Source organism: Gavialis gangeticus, unplaced genomic scaffold (genome assembly GCF_001723915.1).
Source record: "Gavialis gangeticus isolate Ggan-Ray unplaced genomic scaffold, GavGan_comp1, whole genome shotgun sequence".
NCBI lineage: Eukaryota > Metazoa > Chordata > Crocodylia > Gavialidae > Gavialis > Gavialis gangeticus.
In genome coordinates, this window is record NW_017729026.1 from 46,711,579 (window position 1) to 46,724,230 (window position 12,652).

The window sequence follows — 12,652 nt, forward strand, 5'->3', positions numbered from 1 at the left end:
CACATGGTTTTCACGTGGATGCAGCCACATAGTTTGCATGAAGCATTGCACTAATGGATTTATATAGCGTCGGGTCCTAAAGCTAATGTGAGGAGCTAACCAGGCTAGATCCGCATGGTATTGCTTTACGCTGTGTACCCATACCTAAATAACTGAAGAGAGCTTGTCACATTTCCAATGATTTTATTAGACTCTTACTACTAATTCACCTCCTTAAGATATTAATACGGAATGACATAATAAACTTGATCTGAACTAGTAATTTGAGGATTAAGCTGCACTGGAAGTAACAAAACGGATTCTTTATTCCAATTTAACTGTCAATGATGCTCCTAGAAAGGAGTCTTTATCTCCAGAAATGTAAATAGGCTAACAGAAGCCATTTTGAGACAGCAGAAAGGCAAAATAGAAGGAAGAAAGGTGCTGATTTCTCCTGAATTCTTGGAATCAAAGAAAAAGCTGTAGGGAGTCAAAAAAATACTGAAATATACAGAAACATGAAAATGCTCCTATTTCTGCTACACATCAGCTGACAACTCAGCTCAGGAAACTAATATGTAACTAATCCCTATTTCAGCTCTCCAACTTAGTTATAGAAGCAGAAATTCAAAACACTTGTTCTTCTTTTAAACCAAATATAAAGTAGAAGAAATACAGAAAAACTCAAGTTTTTGCTGCAAACAGATGCTTTGTTTTTTCAAGAATCTTAGCCAGTAGCATAAATATGGAGTGGGTGAGCAGGGAACCAGCCCCCAGGCACCGTCTTAGAGGGAGCCCCCAGTATAGCCCCCATTTCACCTAGGAGTCATTGACATGGCAGAAATATCTCCAGGCTGCCCAGCCATAGGACCTGGGCAAGAACAGTCCCTCACCCAGCAGTGCATTTGGGAGGCAGGGGTGCAAACAATGACATTGCTGCCTACCCCCAGAGGAGTCTTTGCTATGGCAGGCATAGCCCTGTGTCCTACAGCTATCTGGATGGAGAGAAGGAATGAACACGGTACCAGAAGTAGGTTCTAGAGAGACCATAGGGCTGCTGCAGCTGGTGTGCAGCGAGCCTTCTCCCAGCAGCAGCAACCCCAGCCCATGCTGCTACAGCCGAAGTCATCCCAGTAGTAGCTGCCCCTGAGTGCAGACAGCAGGTAAGACTCTGTCTCCCTCCCCCTGAAGTCCTGCCCTCCAGTGCTTTGCATAATCTCCTACCCCACAACCTGCACAGGGGCTCTGAAGGAAGTCAGTACACCTCTGGTTTTATTATCTAGTCAATGGTATTACAGTAACTTACAATAACTGAAATTATTTTAGAAACAACACTTATTTGATTCTCTCTCTACAATAGTAAGCTACATTATACAAGTCAGTATTATTTTACCATGAATCACTGAACCAGGCCTGAAATGCCACCATATCCCAAAGCAGCAGACTCAGTTTTAGTGTACCACAAGCACTAGTCATCCCTTCATTAAGGGTTCCCATTTGTTTCAAGTGCTGGATGGAAAATTATTATAGCACCAATAAATGCTATCTTACCAATGTAAGACTTGGAAAACTGGGGTGGGGAGGGAATTCTCCCTTAGAAACACAGGTAGGAAGATATGCAAAGAGCCATATTTTTCTCCCACAGAGCAACAAGACAAGAATGGTTGTTTTCCTTGTCCTTGGGTGAAATGGTCCCATGTTGATCTTTCCTCCCTTTCTGATGAAGTGGAAGCACAGAAATAGATCTCCTGACAGTCATTCCTTCTCCTCCTGTGTCTTGGCAGCATAAAAAAAAAATTGTAAGTTTGATGGATGGAAAAGAAAAAAATAAAAGGCACCACACTCAAGAATTTGAATGGATATCCTGGGAGAATTTTCTTTTTCTTCTGCTTGAGGTGTCTCAGCTCACATTTTCCAGCATTCTGAGTTGCTCCATATAACACTTGCAGCAGTAGTGGAGTGAGAAGATCTTACTAGAAAGCGTAGGAGAAATAAAAGCAAATAGCAGCATGACATGAATTAAGAACCACTCAATCAGATATGAAATAATGAGGTACCACTTGAGAGGTACAAACAACAGATCCATTACAGATATCACCAATTAAAGCCTCCTACGTGTAATTCCCTTTCATCCGTAGAAGGATATTCCCTACAAAAAAGGTTCAGAACAAGCAGGTTTTGAAAGAAAGGTAAGAAATTATTCCTTGAATTAATACATGGCTCTTTATAAAGTGATTGTCATTGGGTTGAGGGGTCATCATTCACAACACAGCTGCCTGTTTTGTTGTTGATGTTGTTTGTTTTGTGGGACAGTGGCATTTTCATTAGAACAGGAAAAATAGCTTCATCTAGAGCAGAACTTTCTTAAGATACTGGTCAGTCCCATAAATCTTGGTGTATTAAATAAAAATGATTACCAGTATCTTATTGTTTAAATACCAAATCACATTGCTTAAAATAATTTTTTGAGCATTCTCTGCATGTCCTGTTGGACTCCCTTCTTTCTGATGCCATCTTCTTCACCCTCTTTTCACCTTCAAGATCACATATCATGAATGCAAATGCTGTTCATTCAGAGATAGATTTTCTTTTTTTCCTTATTTCTGGCCAATATGAGAAACTCCTGCCTCCTGTTGCTTTTCAAGAATTGAATGTGTTCCCAAATACAGCTCTTCCAGTCCTTGTCATTCAGAGACCAGCTGTTGGGTCCAGACCTCCTGATGCATTGTTACTAGGCCACCAGATCAGCCTGAAAAACATGTGCTAGTGGCACGTATATTATCACTGGCTCTCATGTGTACTACACTAGCATAGCAACATTTACTTTTGTAAATGCCATTTGAAGATGTCACTTGTGCACATCAGGGCACCACCAAAAGACATACAATGGGGAAATTGAAAAGACATTCTTACAAACGTACTCAAGTTTCTTTTGGTGGCTCTTTTCATATTATTTTACTCAGTAAGATTTTGGAATGTTTATCCATTTTTGTAGACTGGCTCATCCAAATGTTTTTGTAACTTCATGAACATGTCAAAGGTCCTCTGCAGGAATTCTGTGGGAAATATGCAGAATGACCTGCACATAAGGAACAAGGAAAACATCACAGCATGGGATGGTGTGGAACTTAAAATGAAATATTTGCAGCTTTGTATGTGAAGCTTGAAAGACTACAATAAGAGGTCTGGGCTCACAGAGTTCCTGGGTTTTTATGGTTAGAGCCCAGATTAACATTATATTTCATTTCAGCATTACTTGATAGTCCACGTACAGAATGCATTAAACTGCTTAACAAAGGAAGAGTAGTATGCAAGACCTTTCTTGCATACGTACATTTTCTTTCATAAGCTATCAAAGCAAATTTTCTCTCCTCAGGCTTCTGTTAGTTGGTACTTTCTAATAAATGGAAGAAAAAAATTACTGTCAGAGGGGCATGTGGAATCCCCATGCTGCTATGTGATTAGCTGACAAAACTGTCACCAATTGTTGCCCTTAACTATAAAGATAATAGAGATGCGAAGTTTCTGAGATAACCATTACTGGCTTTAGTTCTCCTTGTACAAACAAAATGAATCTGTTTTTGACATGTTACAGTACCTGGACTGCCAAATACTAACAACAACATAAACCACTTAATGTTAGGTTTTACTTTCCTAGTTGGGTATATGCTTATCATTCTGCAGAGGACCGCATGGTGTCGCAAACTGACAGGATACTGTTGAGTTTAAGGGGGGAAAAAAACTTTGCAATAATGCCCTTAAATGAATTAAAAATAAAGGAGATCACAAGATAAGCCTCTTAGTCTATGAGACCATTGGAAGAGATACTCAAGTTGTGATCAATTAAAATACAGGACGAGTTATTTGCAGAAATGCTGTATATCCACAACGTCAATTGCAACTAAGGAGTGATGGAGGCTGAGCATCTCAGAAAATCTTGAAATAGTGGGCAGTTTACACAATCAGAGATGTATACGAGAAATATATTCATTTCCCCATATTTTGAACTGTTCTTTGTGGTAGAGAAGGGAGAGTGTATAGGCCTCATCTGAATGATTCATATTTTCAGGTAAAATAATTGACTTTTACCAGATGTTTTATGGACCATCCCTTACCAACCAATCTTAGTGGAGTCATAGATGGCAATCCAAGGCCTGAAACCAATTAACAGAAATTCTATTGGGTCTATTATGGTCCAGAGAGTCTGCAAAGAGGATTTGATTTCTCTGAAGTCCTCTATGGGCAAATTGTATTGAACTGGGCATCCAGATCCCTGGTGCTTCATTCCCTTTTATGGTTCCCTGTCTTTTTCTTAGTTCATGTCTTCAACTTTTTTTGACAAAACGTGAGGATGCTGAACTTCCTGACTCCACTGCAGTCAAAGAAATTTTAGAATTATGTGTTCATCTGGATGCTTTTTATACCTTAGACACACAGAGGCTATTCTTGATTCTAGGCTTTTGTATATAGAAATCACAAGTTTTAACACAGGTAGAAAACAAAAAAGAAAATCAAGAGATGCATTAGTGCCAACAGTTTTCCTATAGGTCTTTTAAAGTGTGATCACATTCATTATTCTCTGCACAAAATTGATATATTCCTTCACTACCACTCAAGAGATTTTTTTTCGTATTTGTTTCAATTCTCTGAATATGCAGTTTGTTTTGCAAGTGGAAAGAGCTATAAGTAGCAAACTCATTTCTTTAATTTAATTCTATCAACAGACCATGAGTTACTGACATATTGCATACTCAATATTGTGAAAATAATTTCAATCGTGTGATAAATGTCTCATCAGTTGTTCTATTTTAGTAAATAAAGAAGTAGGATCATTGATAAGATAGATGGAGAATTAGTATGAAAGTGTAAAAAGAAAAAAAGAAATGTATACATACAAAGCCAATTCAGAATACAATACTGGCTTTTTAAAAATTCTGTCTTTCTATGACTCATCTATGAGACTGACTCTTATACATAGTTTGTTGTTAGTTTTTTGTTTGTTATTAAATTCTGGACTGAGTCCACTTGCCTGCAAAAAAAAATGCATGAAGACCAGGATTCTCAAAAGCATCTACTAGTTTTTGGGTAGTACAATGTTTGGGTGACCAAGTTAAGAAACCTAGAAGATACCCTAATTTAAGAGAGTTGAGCATTCATTCTCAGGCCTTTTCAACATATCTTGTTAGGCTCCGAATATTTTGATTCTAACAATCACTTGTCACTTTTGAAAAACATAGCCATCTCCCTCTTGGTTGCTCTGAGTATTGAGTGGTGTTTTGCCCCTGAAGAAATACAATCACTTGAGAGTAGATTTTGTCTGTGAGAGAATTCATGACATCATAAGACCCTGCAAATAGAGTGTACACGGAGCTCCTACTGACTTCTATAGACATTTCACATGAAAATAGCCTAAAAGATTATTGTGTGTTGTTTATGCAGCATCATTATACAAATATAACAAAGCAATAGCAATAATAATGTTTTCCTTTCAACAGAAACATTTTACACTAATTTAGTTTTACAGCATAATATGGTTTCAGATACCTACTTGCCTTTGGCCAAGTCTTCATGAAGTACTTACTGTGCAGGAGCTCATTACTACTGCATGGTAGCTCATTAGTGCTGCACAGAAGTGTTGCAGGTCACGAACCGTAATGCGGCACTACTGCACAATAAGAATGAACTACTGCACAGTCAACATCACCATGAAGATGTGCAGGGATTCTACCATGCAGTAATGCTCATTACTGTGCAGTCATTTAGTACTTGGGTATGCAAATACTAAATGACTGTGCAGTAACAATTGCACAGTCACTGTCTCATGTAGACAGTCATTTTGTAGTAATTCATTAAGGACCCTGGCAGATGTTACCCTTAACATATGATGGGACAGGAGACCATCCCCAGGGCCAGTCACAGTATCAGCCCACCCATCTGTCTAAGGCAGTCTGCCACCTGCCTCATCTGTCATGCCTTTGTTGTGATATAACAGGTAGTTGTTTCTAGGCTGGAGGCTGCCCATTTTAAGCCCTGATGCCAAGAGCATAATACACAGCTCTGACCTACCCTTTACCATGTCCCATGCCTTGCAGATGGCATCCAAAATGACTCATAAGTCCCCCAGCCCCATTGCTGGGCCACTCTCAGCCTCTGGCCCAAACTTGGCCTCAGGCATCCAGAGACTCCTTAGCCACATGCCCCCTCACTGGGGCCTCAACTCATACTCTGGGCTCTATGCCTCTCAACAGGCTTCTAGACCCCTCTCTGGGGTCACTACTCTGCCCCCTCACTGAAGCTGCAGGGCCTTAGGCCTCAGGTGTCCAACGTGCCTAGGCCCCACCTTAGGCCCCACTCCATACTCACTCTTCACTAGGGAGGCACAGCTGTGGCATTTCCTGGAAGCTGCCCTGCCCCAAGCAGCCCCACCACACCATCCAACCCCAGCAGGGGGTGGTCATTCCCCAGGACCAATACAAGCTTACCTGCCCTGGCCTTTTCACTGGGCTCCTATATGTTGTACTAGGGCTGCTCTCTCTCCTGGGCCCTCTATTGCAGCTTCCATCTGCTGGCTTCCTCTCAACTGGCCCCAACTCTCCAGACCCCTCATCAGATGCCTCCTATCCAGAGGCTGTGCTTTAGCCTCCTTCATTACAGCTTGCCGTCCCACTGAGCCTGCCCTTCCTTCATCCCCAGACATCTTATATCAGGCAGATCTTCACTCAACTGGGCTCACCTGAGCCCCTGTCCTCACCCCTGCCAGTTCTAATCAGGAGATTGCCTAGCCCCTGTGTAGGCCCACAATTCTAAGGCCCTTTTGCACAGCGGGCCTCACTCTTCCCTAGGCCCAAAGCCTTCTCCATGGGGCTTGGGACCCCACAGAGTTCCTAGGAACCTCCTCTATCCCCATAGTTCCTACCCTAGACCTCTAGATGTACGTGAGAGCAGAAGAGCTCAGGCTGGTGATGTTACCTCAGTGGAATCCCTACAGCAACTGCCAGCTCTACTGCTTAGGGCCTGCTTTTATCCTGCAGTTGCATAGCCCTGCTCCAATCAGGGGGCCTCCTGATGGACATGTGACCCTCCTGATTGGCACTGCAGCCACCTGCATACTGCCCTGCTGCCTGCTCAAGCCCTTAAAGTGGCAGGTACCAAAGGTATACTGCCACACATGATTTACCAATCATATCTATAGTAACCTGGCCACACATGCCTGCATTTAATCATGTAATTAGAACAGGGAATAGGCCACAAAATTATTACACCCTGATGCATCTCCAAGGCTAGGAGTGGCAGCCATCTAATTGGTGCTTCCAGCCTCATGGGCACACCAGAGTCCTGAGATCCAATGTGCCCTGGAGACCCAGGAGCAGTAGTCAGGTGATCAGAACTCCCAGCCTCTAAAGCTTATTGGAGCCCTTGACTCCAATGTGCTTCCAAAGCTGGGAGTGCTGATCATGTGGCTGGTTTGCTACTTCCTGCTGGAGGGGGAGGCCAGGATCATGATCCAATGCTCCCCTTGAATTGGCAACATGGCATGATTTGGATCTGGTCCCCAGTCCTACAGTAATGCCTCTTGCCATGCATATGTGCCATGACAGGAGGCACAATTGTTATGATCACAGATGAGATCCCATTGTGCCTTTAATTGAATATCTGCTAGGAGCCAAATATTCATTAAAATATTTATCCAAGCCATAACTTATAATCAGCCTTTGTTTTTAGTTTAATTTACTTCTAATAATATGCAATGCTCCAAATTAAGAAAACACATTGATGTGATGAGTCTTATTCTTTTCTAATGCCTGCCAGCTGAACCTAAGTTCATATTTTTCTTAATGCTTATTTTAAATTGAGCTTAGAATCTTTTTCCTTTAAGAAAAGAAAATTACATTAGCACAAGTAAAAACTGTCATGAGGAAAGAATGACTCTTTTTCTTTGCTTATGGGTACCACCTTTAATAGGCTTGTGGTCTTTATGAATTATGGGGTCTGCACATTAGGGATAAAAACATAATACTTACTCTTTTCCCATGAGGTGTATTAATAGTAGATTCAACTTGACATTATGGTCGTCGAGGCCCTCCGGAGTTGTACTATAAATGTCAGTAGATGTTGTCAGAGAGTTAGAAGTTTTGTTTTGTACAGGAAGTAATAACCACATTTTATTATCAATCGTGTTATTTCCAGCAAATATATATATTTGTCAACTATATCTATATATCTCTCTATATATAGAGAGAGATAGATCTGTCTCTCGCTCTCTCTCTCTCTATATATATATTTCAACTGAAGTAGTAAATATTTATTAATAATGTTAAAAGAAAATATAGTATTAACTTTGATCCCCCCACTTGACATTTAAGCAGCAACTCAGTTTGCTGTGATACAAAGACAGTGTCTACACAAGATACTTTACTGCACAGTAGACTAATCTACTGCTCAGTAAAGCATCACCATGTACACATGCAGGTGCTTACTGCACAATAAATTAACCTACTGTGCAATAAATTTATTACCTGCATTTGCACAATAAAACCAAATAGCACTAATTGCACATGTAAATGTGCCTAAAAGGAGCAAAATAGGACGACAACAACAAAACTGATATATTTCTAAAGGATCATTTTCACTGGTGTTACTGTACTTAGATGCTCTTAAAGAGATGTGGTATTAGCTAGCATGTTTACCATCTCATTGAACTGTTAAGGAGAAATATAGTAAGCAAAATTATAATTCCTAAATTATAGTACTGTAGCTGTAAGTGGGTTCAACACAAATAACTAATTTATCACAGACACTTGTTGAAATTTGTATTAGGTAAATACACTTGCTAGTTTCAGTTGAGTTAAAACTTTATTATATTGCTCAATAAAACACGTTATAGCTGCTTGCTGTGTATCATTAACTTGTTTTCAGACAGCATATGAAGTCAAAACCAAGCAGAGATACTTAACAACTTAAACATCTGAATGCAAACAAAGTACTAATTTTCAGAGACCAGAAGCAACTCTGAAAAATTAGGGCCAGAGATTTGCTATCTTCTAGAGAGGTACGTCATATTACCTAAAAACCTAGGATTACCTGAGCTTAAATTTCTCATCACAGTTCTTAAAAATGAGTTCTGCTGGCAAATCTTGCAATTATAGTGTGCATTTCAAAATGTCAGCCTGGAATGTCTTTTGTTTAGAAGTACAAATATGAACATGTAAATCCAATACAATGAAACTCAATAAAAAGAATATTATGTCCTTTTCATGCAAAGGGTTGATTCTCCTCTCAAGAATACTAAACTAGTGTAAACTGGGAAGAGCAATCCCATAGAAATCAATAGTGTTTTAGAAAGCTGTCATGTCATTTTGATGGTTCAGAAATAGTCTCAGAATTTAAGTCTTTTTTCCCCTCAGTGTCCCAGTATCTTTTTTAAATACTGAGCTCCAACCCCCATTTTTAATATACCAACAATTCTACTGAAGTTAGCAAATGTTTTGGGTCTGAAAGAATGATCTAATTGGTCCTCTAAACTTGTCTGTCTGTCTGTTTTAAGAAAATAGGGCAACACTCCTTTTTCACAAGACTGTTTACCAGGTTCTGATAAAAACTGAGTGACTTTCACCGTATTCCTTTTAAAGATTTAGAACCACAATCAATACCATATATATCCTTACTATAATTGCTATTTTCTGTGATTTATATTTTGTGAAAATGTAGTATAGTAGTACCCACAGACTTTAAGAAATATAGCATATGCTGCTCTGGACTATCTCGCCTCTATATGGAGGCTTGGGGGCTGTTTATAGAGTAGAATTTCTCACACTTAAGACTACAGTTGCCATGCAATTTTGTTCAATTAGTAAGCTCTGAAATATGTTAATACAATCTATACATGGGAATCCCTATGCAAAGTTGAAAGATAATGAGTCTACATCAGTGGTGCTCAATCATTTCTACATGCAGGCCAAATCTTCAAATCAGAAATGGGCTATGGGCCAAATAGGAAAGCATTGCCAAATACCCACATTTACAGTGAATTCTCTGAGAAAACCAGGTCAAGGCTTTGGCCAAAGCAGAATTCAGCAGCAGGGGGAAAGAGGGAATAGAATGGTGGTCGCATTCACCCTCTGAGCTCTAAAGTGAAAATGGTGGTTCCAGCCAGGACCCACAATGACATGCCAGTAAACTTAGAGAGCTCATGGTAGATGCAGGCAGGTGACAAGCAGTTCACACAGGCTTCATGGGTCTCATCCAACCCATGAAATTGATTGAGCACCATGGGTGCCTATACATGTGCATCAAGGCTGTTCAGACACACTGTAATTACAACACATTGGAGCCGACTCAGTTAATCAGTTCTGCCAGAGCATGGTAATTACCACATTACAGCAGACTCCAGCGTCACATGTATCAGCGTACCTGCACTGAAATATGGTGGTGGGGATGCTTTAACTAAAGCTGTCTTGACAAGCTTTAGCTAAAGCACCTCCACCATTATTTTTCAGCATGGGGATACTGATACATGTGATGCTGCAGGCACCCCCCCGACACCTCCATTTCCATTTTGCTGTTTCAATGCTGTTTCAACATTTCACCCGTAGGCTATAATGGGGAAACATGAAACTGTCTATAACTTTGTCATTTTTTGGCAGTTTTGGATGAAAATAGTAGGGATGTTAGCCCCTTCTGAGGGCATGAAGTTTGATATGTTTCAAGGAGATAGGTGCAGGGATTTCTGGGAAACTGCACCTCAAAGTCTTGAAAGAAAAGCTCATGTCACTTATATGTGTGAAGGCACAGGCATGTGAAAACAGCATGGTAGCCCCTGCTGAGGCCACAAAGCCTGCCAAGTTTCAAGAAGATAGGTGTGGGGGGTTTTGGGAAACCATACCTGAAGCTGCTGACAAGCAAAACTCATGACATGTGATTTTGTGTGTGCGCTAAGGTGCAACTGCACTGGTGCTGGGCCCTCTACACAACACAGTAGTGTGCCCCAATGAGGACACTTCCTCATTGGGATGTAGCAGTTCAGGTAAAAGTGGAGAGGTACCTGGGGAGTCAGATGTCTGGCAGGTTGTAGAGTGTCATAAATCCAATGTCTGTATTAAGTCCATGAATTTCTGTACCTAGGAGGTTGATGAAATGAAGTTCTTAGGCTCGTCTGTGAAAAGATGAGCTGCTACATCTCCCTCCCCCCTCCCCCACCCCAGCCTGTACCTCACCCCCTGACACCTCCATTTCCATTTTCAAGGGCTGACTTTCTTGCCTGCATTGCATTCCAACCTTTGGCTTCTTTACTATTCCTTCCACCCAGGTACAGCACACATACCAACTTCAGGTGCTCCCTTAGCCTGACAAAGTGTTTTTGCATCTCAGGCAGCTAAGCTGAGCTCACCTGGAGCCTCACAACTCCAGTGCAATGAGCAAGCCTCAGGCCTGTCAAAGATGTGATGGGTCTGAGCTTTCCCCAGCCAGGACTGTGTACATGAGTGTGGTGGCACAAGGTTATGGTGCCTTCTTCTTACCTTTCACCAAGGGGATCCTCAGTCCTGGTATTTCCTGGGGCTGCTGCAACACCAGCAATCCCACCAGGCCTCCTGATCCTGGCAGAGTGCAGTTTTAGTGGTCATGCCCAGGACCTGGGGCCACCTCCTTCCCCATAGCCCCATCCCATACCTCCAAGTTTGTCCTGACATAGGAGTCATCAGGGTCATGTTTTTCCCTTGGTGGCTGGTGATGCAGTGAGTGCCCCCTCCAGCTCTGAGAGTGGGGCATTAAATGTTTTTTAAAAAAGAAAAAAAGAAAACAGGTGTGGACAGAGTGAGGAGGGTGATATTTCCTCCATCTGCACCTGGAGCTTGGGGAACCCCAATAATGGGAGGTTCACCTTCAGGAACACTAGCTGCTCCACCAAGCCAGGATCCAAGGAGGTGCGGTGGGGTGTCATTATATCACCAGCAAAGCTGAACACCTTCTCACCTGGAACACTGGTCAGTGGACAGGACAGGTATTTCTGGGCAACTGTGCCCAGATCCGGCCATATCTGGCTGCGGCTTGCCCAATAAGCCAAGGGCTCACAGCAACAGCTCCACGAGCAACAGCTCCACAAGGCCTGAGTGCTGTCTTCCTGATGGTGGGGTCTAGTGCCTCTGGACCCCACCATGGAAGCCATGCCCTTGGCCCATATTGGCAGCACCTGTGGTGGAGGAGGAGACTGGCTGGTGGATGGCATGTTGACATAGGACAGTGGATCCTCCTCTTCCACATCCACCTGCTTACACTGTTCTGCCTCCCTGACTCTCTTCACCAGCACCTCCATTCACTGATTCAGGCTTTGGCTGCTCCACCCTGATTGCTCCAGATGTCTGAGGTGAAGTGTAAGGCCGCTTGTGGACCTGTCTTATGCAGCTCCTCCCTCATACAGGGAGAGCGCTACTGTCCTGCTGACAGTAGCATATGGGCACCTGGTGGTTCATATGGGCACGAGGTATGATGGGGCCATGAGCACCATGAGCCACCTAAATCCTGACCACTCAGCTAAGGTGAAGGGCTGGCCATCCACAGCAAGCATTTCCCTAATGCTCTGGGTGATCTTTCTCACCTTGGGAACACCCCCCCCCCCCCCCCCTTCTCCCCCCCTTTTCCCCCCTTTTCCAGGGGGGCCTCCTTTTCCTTCTTGGGG